Source organism: Oryzias melastigma, linkage group LG2, assembly GCF_002922805.2.
Source record: "Oryzias melastigma strain HK-1 linkage group LG2, ASM292280v2, whole genome shotgun sequence".
Taxonomy (NCBI): domain Eukaryota; kingdom Metazoa; phylum Chordata; class Actinopteri; order Beloniformes; family Adrianichthyidae; genus Oryzias; species Oryzias melastigma.
Window position 1 is genome coordinate 4210372 of NC_050513.1, and position 7629 is coordinate 4218000.

Consider the following 7629-nt stretch of genomic DNA (forward strand, 5'->3'; position numbering starts at 1 on the left):
GCACTTAATACAATATCTGCAACTTTAAGTCATTTAGGAGTTTTAGCAGTATGCAAGTAGCTTTAGGATTTTCAGAAAATCCCATCGGCAATTACAGTAATTTTCTTCAGCATACTCAGCATATTATCGAAGGTAATGCAACTTTTCTAGTTCCTACATTTTCCACATTTTTTCATCCCCAAACTTTGATTAGAATGAAGAGAAAACCAGATAGAGACTACCAACTTCTCCAACGTCCCTATAGTTAAGCACGGCAGAAGTAGGTTCATCATTTGGCAATACTGAGGTTAAATGCTTTGAAAATTACTACTTTTAAAAATGATATGTTTGGATTTTTCATGGATAATTTACCGACTTTTGCTTCAAGTTGATAAAAACTAAAGTTTGAAAGTTTTATTATGAGGCAAAAGTGAAATGTCATGTTTGAAAAAAAATATTATTCAAGAGAGAAAGTTTTGAGTCACCTAAAGCACCTTAACTTTTCTGTTATCCATCAACATTTAAAAGAGTTAGGTTGAGCTTCGTTGGTTAACTTTATTGCTTCCTAAAAGTTGGTCTATAATTAGGAGGAGCACTTAGGTGTGAGACGAAACGGCTCAAACACGGAGCGGCGTGTTCTACACGCCACCGGTACAAGATGACGGGAGGAGTCCCGCTCCTTTGTCATCCCGCAGCCCCCCCGCCCCTCCAAACTGCTTGCATTAGCATAAAATTCATGTCAGACAGCGAGCAGGATTCAGCAGAAGTGTGACAGGAGGAAGGCGGCGGTTTCACTTTCGGCAAAAAAAAGTGAAAGGGAAGACTGCAAGGTTAGCATCAGCGTATAGGAGCGTGTGTGTGTGTGTGTGTGGAGGGGGGGGGACTCAATTTCCCATCCCAGTTATGCACCACAAGCAGAACAGATGTGAAGTTTCTTGAACGCGTTAACTTCAAGTCCATTTCAATATTCGCCCCTCAGCAAATCTAAAACCTGTGACATTAAAATAAAGCTGCTTTCACAGGATTTGTGCTTCGGCTTGGCTGATAAGATCAACAGGGCAACACTCCAATACTGACAAAGAAAATTGGCTGCCAATGCGACTTGGATACACTTGGGAGCGACACCGCAAAGTCCATTTAGAAGACGCAGCTTTGAGCTCAGAACCACCGTCAGCGTTCTGATCAGAGGACGGATAAGCGGCATTTTATGCAACCAGAGATCGGCAAAAACTGACAATCTAAGGCGGGTTTTGCCCGTGGGGTTCACACTGGACAAGCAGGGAGGGGCTTCTTCGTCTTTTTTTTGTTTTCTATTGTTTACTAGCGAATATCTACCACCTTCTTTTGGTGTCATCGAATTACGGCTAGGTACAAACCGATATTATATTCTCCTCCGTGTTCAAATTTTAAACAGTGAGTTCATAGGGAGGCCATTACCAAACCTTAGTCCCAAATTGGTCAAAGTTCAACCTGGTTTAACTTCCTATTAGCATTTTGTACATGGAACCCAAAAACTGACTTGAAAATGTGCGTAGTGACATGACAACTAAACAAAACACACTTTTTTTTAAATTCCAGATATGACATAATTGATTTCACAAACTGAAAATTGAATCGATGCGAATATTTTATGTCTATTTGTGACTAAACTGTGTTCTGATGATGAAAATGTGGATAGTTTGTGAAAAAATTACATTTAAACACATTCATATTCGCTAATGTAGTGAGCATCGATGCACACTAGTTTTTCGCAAAGACTTCTGGGAAATTTCTATAGTGCACTCGATTTTTGAATTGTAGATTCGGACAGCACTGGAAAATGGCAAACGCGCTATAAAGCGCACCATGTAGTGAGTAAGAAAGGAAATCGGATCTAGCCAAAGACTTAATTGGAAGTGGACGTTTGCCAGATAAAACCGAGTGAAGCAAAGCAAAGCTAAGCTTCAAAATATAGTGAAAATTGTTGTGGTATGGTTTTGGGATACTTTGCGATACATACCATATCGCAATACATATCGTATTTTGATTCATATCGTATTGCAATACATACCGTACCACAATACATATTGTATTGTGATACATATTGTATTACGATACATATCATATTGTGGTAAATATTATATTGCGATATATACCGTACAGTGATATATATTGTATTGCAATTTATTCAATTGGCCATATCGTATTGTGATACATACCATACCGCAATACATATCGCGTTGTGATACATATATTGTGAGACACTAGCAATACATATTGTATCGCAATACATATCATATTGTGGTACATATCGTATCGTGATACATATATTGTGAGACACTAGCGATACATATTGTATCGCAATACATATCGTATTGTGGTACATATCGTATCATGATACATATATTGCGAGACACTACCAATACACACCGTATCACAATACATATCGTATTGTGTTACATATCGTATCGTGATAGATATCGTATCGACAGACTCTTGCATTACATATCGTATTGTGGTACATATATCGTGATACATATTGTATCGTGATAGATATCGTATCGACAGACTCTTGCATCACACATTGTATCGTGATACATATCGTATCGACAGACTCTTGCATTACACATTGTATCGTGATACATATTGTATCGACAGACTCTTGCATTACATATCGTATTGTGGTACATATCATATCGTGATACATATCGTATCGTGATAGATATTGTATCGACAGACTCTTGCATTACATATTGTATCGTGACACATATTGTATCGACAGACTCTTGCATTACATATTGTATCGTGACACATATCGTATCGACAGACTCTTGCATTACATATTGTATCGTGATACATATCGAATCAACAGACTCTTGCTCATACACACTCCTAATATTAAGCAATTGGTTGACTAATGTTACACAGATGTTGCTAATACAGTTTAACAAACGGCAGATTTCCATATTTTATTTGGAAAATACCAGTTTTAGTGACTTTTTCTTTTTAAATGTTAATTTTATTTGTCGAACCTAAAAATTCAGACAAGCCTGAAGTTGGCGACCAGTTTTTTGGCTTCCACTTTGATATTTATTGGTTAAGGTGAAAACTATATCATATTTTAATGGTTCCAACACAAAATCTAGTTTAAACCAAAAAGTTGGTCAGTGAAAATATTGCCAGAAATTAAACCGTTTCAAGGTGTGAAAAAGATTGGGGACCACTGCTTTTACAGGATAACTGCAGAGTTTTAGCGCTCCCCTGGTAATTCGGATTAGATTTTTCAAGGCGGTGCCCAAAATTTCCCAGGTTGCAACATAAAAGTGCACACCAGCAGGAAATCCAAAGAAAGATATCAGAGATAAAGCTGTCCAAAAGCTCTGATTTAACAAGCACACCGCTGCATGTTCTCCCTCCAACGACCTGAACAATAGCTGCTGAATAGAAATAATGAAAGACGCGGGAGATCCACCGAGGTTTCTGTTTCTGTTTTGTATGCACAAGGATACTCGGCACCCCCCACCCCCAGGAGCCTCGTCCCACTCCTCCCACCCCACTCCGGTGGAGCAGTGTGTTTTTACTCACTCTGCCTGCCTGCAGAATTTTCTTTTATGGCGAGGATAATTGAGTCTATAAAAAGAAATTCTGCACCTGAGAGGAAGCACAGTAATTCATTACACACCATAACATTCCCACGAACACACAGGAATGTTGGGTATTTACTCTGTGGGCCTCATGAATACCAACATATTTGTTTGTGTATTTTTTATTTCCTTTCTGCATTTATTGTTGAAAATAATGTCATAGTTTTTATTGAAATCAGCTAAAAAAAATACTGTTGGGAATATTAAAGCAGATTTGTCAGATGAGCTACTTTTGAGTCCTGAAGGTAATTAGAAGATATTCATTTTAAAAGTTTTAAATGAAAGTGTTGATGTGTGTACCAAATTACATCTTTATTATTAGCTGTTTAAATAAAACAGAGGAAAATTTGGACACACTAGAAATGCCCTACAAGGGATTTCACAGATCTAAAATAGTTCTGGAAGAGCTAAAAGAGTCTAAGCTAATGCTAACTTGTTGGGTTTGATTGGACTCATTGGCGGTCTTTGGGCGACCTAAGACCATAGACTGTATGAAGCCTTGGTCTCACCGTTATTCTGCACTACAGGTTCAAGTGGACACTTCCAAAGAAAGATCTACGTAAATGTTGGTAAATATGGTGGATTCACTGACTCCAGAGCCTGCCACATGCTACATATGTTTCATATGCTTCATTTGTTTCATATGCTTCATACACTTCATAGCATTCATTTGCTTCATATGCTTCATGTTTCACATGCTTCACATGATTCATATGATTCATATGCTTCTGACGTTTTGTACACCTTACATGATTCATATGCTTCACATATTTCATATGCTTCATATGCTTCACATGTTTCATATGCTTCATATGCTTTATATGCTTCACATGTTTCATATGCTTCATATGCTTCACATGATTCATATGCTTATCACGTTTTGTACACCTTACATGATTCATATGCTTCACATGTTTCATATGCTTTATATGCTTCACATGTTTCATATGCTTTATATGCTTCACATGTTTCATATGCTTCACATGCTTCACATGTTTCTTATGCTTCACATGATTCATATGTTTCCCATGTTTCATATGCTTCACATGTTACATATGCTTCATATGCTTTATATGCTTCACATGATTCATATGCTTCATATGCTTTATATGCTTTATATGCTTCATATGCTTCACATGATTCATATGCGTCACATGCTTTACATGTTTTATAAGCTTTACATGTGTCTTATGCTTCAAATGTTTCATATGGTTCACATGCTTCATATGCTTCACATGCTTCATATGCTTCACATGTGTCATGTGAGTCACATGCTTCACATGTTTTATAAGCTTCACATGTGTCTTATGCTTTAAATTTTTCATATGGTTCACATGCTTCACATGTTTTATAAGCTTCACATGTGTCTTATGCTTCAAATGTTTCATATGCTTCACATGTTTCATATGCTTCACGTGTGTCATGTGAGTCACATGCTTCACATGTTTTGTAAGCTTCACATGTGTCTTATGCTTCAAATGTTTCATATGCTTTACATGTTTCATATGCTTCACGTTTCATATGATTCATATGAGTGACATGCTTCACAGTCCAGTCTAAACTAAATCTTTTACAGACATGAGAAAAAAACCTTTGAAGACTTTTATTGTGTCTGTTTTTTAAAGTCCTACTCCTACAATATTTTTCTGTTGCCACATCATACCCAGTAGTATTTCACTTGTGTTCAATTGTTTTAGCTAAAATCAACAAATCTGTGTCATTTAATAGGACATATTTTCAACAGTGGAGCAGAAGTTCATAACACTAACATTAGTGTAGCAAAAAAGAAGCAATATTGGAGCTTTAAAGTCGTACAGGTTTGAGCCAGATTCCAGCTCAGGCAAGGAAAATGAAGATGTTAATGGATCTGTTTGTCTGCAAGTTGGCTTAGATTTGGTAGCGATGTATGGGCTTTCTGGTTCACTTTCAGCAAACCAAATGTGTCAAATCTGGATATATGACTAAAAAATATGTCAACCCTCCGAACAACCAACCGAACCAACAAATCTCAACCCACCAAACCACCAACCGAAACCAACCAACCATTACTCCAAATTTCAAAGCTGAAATGTAATAAACCCAAACAGTTTAAGAGCTTTCTACAGAGCCTGAAACCGTATGACAGCTCAGTGTTGTGATCTGGTGTCACCCTAGAGCTCCATCAGTGCATTAAACAGGTCTGACCTGGCCCCAATGAGGGTTTCATTTCAAAATAAGAGCGCCAGCCTCACAGCGTGCATTAGAGCGGCAGAGACGGCGACAGAGGGAGAAGGTTAGAGACGCTTTGAATGACTGAGATCATTCAGCCTGAAGCCTGATGCCAGCCGTCTCTTTGGTATGCAGCGCGTAAAGCCTGTTCTCCATCGCCGCTGACATCCCGGGCAGAAGAATTATGATGAGCGATGATTGTATCACCACTGTAATTGTAAATGTAAATCCTCAAGCGCGGCCACCCTCTCTTTTTTTTTTTTTCGTGCATAACGATGAGTTGCTCAAACAAAATTTACATTCCACTTCATATCGTGTGGCGAGTACATTACTTTGACAAACAATAACCACTGACAAATAAATACCATAAAAGGAGATGATTAACTCCAGGAAAGTAATCTGTGCTGATAATTTACCCTGCGCTGGTGTGCCGCTGCTTTCCCAGGCGCCATTTGACTTTTTATCACTTTATGTGCGTATGTGACTATGACGCCGACGATTAATGCTGTGCACAGTGGACACAATGAAAGTACAGGAGCAGTTACATTCCTCTTTTGGCTCCTAATCATCAGCTTTCAGCTACTTTATTGATCCTAGTTGGAAAATGTTCACCATTTTCAGGACGTGGAGGCTTCTATGCCTGGTTTCAGTTATTTTGATGGATTTTGAGATTTGGCAAAAACCTAAAAACCTTAGATAATGTTGTTCTCCAGCCACGGAGATCATTTTAATTCTACACATTTCAGCAGACAATGGACTTGATCTAAACAAACTCTTCTGCTTTCTTTAATCGGGGTTTGAGATTTAAAAAGGATTTTAACCCATTTCTGAGTTTGTAATGGGTTACTATACTTAGACCGTTCAGGAGCTTAGACCTGATGACATCATTGCTCTTTTATTATGTATTCTACCCGGCAACTGGATCATTTATGCCATTTTAAAAAACACATGTAGCATTTAAAGACCTACTCTAATCATAAGCGTTCCCAGTTTTGTTGTTGTTGGTTTTTTTGCTTAAAGTATGTTGTTTTTAGGCTAAATCAAAAACTTTTGTTGTTTTTTAGGACATAGTTGCTGCAGCTGAACATTATTACAAGATGGCAGCTGACAATTATAACAAGATAGCAGCTGAAAGTTATAACAAGATGGCAGCTGAAAATGATAAGATGGCAGCTGAAAGTTATAACAAGATGGCAGCTGAAAATTATTACAAGATGGCAGCTGATAATTATTACAAGATAGCAGCTGAAAGTTATAACAAGATGGCAGCTGATAATTATTACAAGATAGCAGCTGAAAGTTATAACAAGATGGCAGCTGAAAATGATAAGATGGCAGCTGAAAGTTATTACAAGATGGCAGCTGATAATTATTACAAGATAGCAGCTGAAAGTTATAACAAGATGGCAGCTGAAAGTTATAACAAGATGGCAGCTGAAAATGATAACAAGATGGCAGCTGATAATTATTACAAGATGGCAGCTGAAAATGATAACAAGATGGCAGCTGATAATTATTACAAGATGGCAGCTGAAAATTATTGCAAGATAGCAGCTGAAAGTTATAACAAGATGGCAGCTGAAAATGATAACAAGATGGCAGCTGATAATTATTACAAGATGGCAGCTGAAAGTTATAACAAGATGGCAGCTGAAAATGATATCTTAAGATAATCCTGAACAATCCTGAAAAGTTTTAATAAAAGGGGCTACAACTCTGAAATCTTGTGGAATTTCCCTTTTACCGCTAATGATTTTCAGCCGCCATCTTGTCTGCCACCATGTCCTCTCGTTTTCTGTTTTTTTTTTTTTTTTTTTTT

General features: G+C 37.5%; 1 protein-coding gene across 3 annotated transcripts in view; it reads right to left on the reverse strand.

The window, feature by feature from the left end:
* LOC112160059 (interleukin-1 receptor accessory protein-like 1-B) overlaps positions 1–7629 on the reverse strand; it is a gene marked incomplete in the record, with an annotated part of 393180 nt that overhangs the window by 88790 nt on the left and 296761 nt on the right.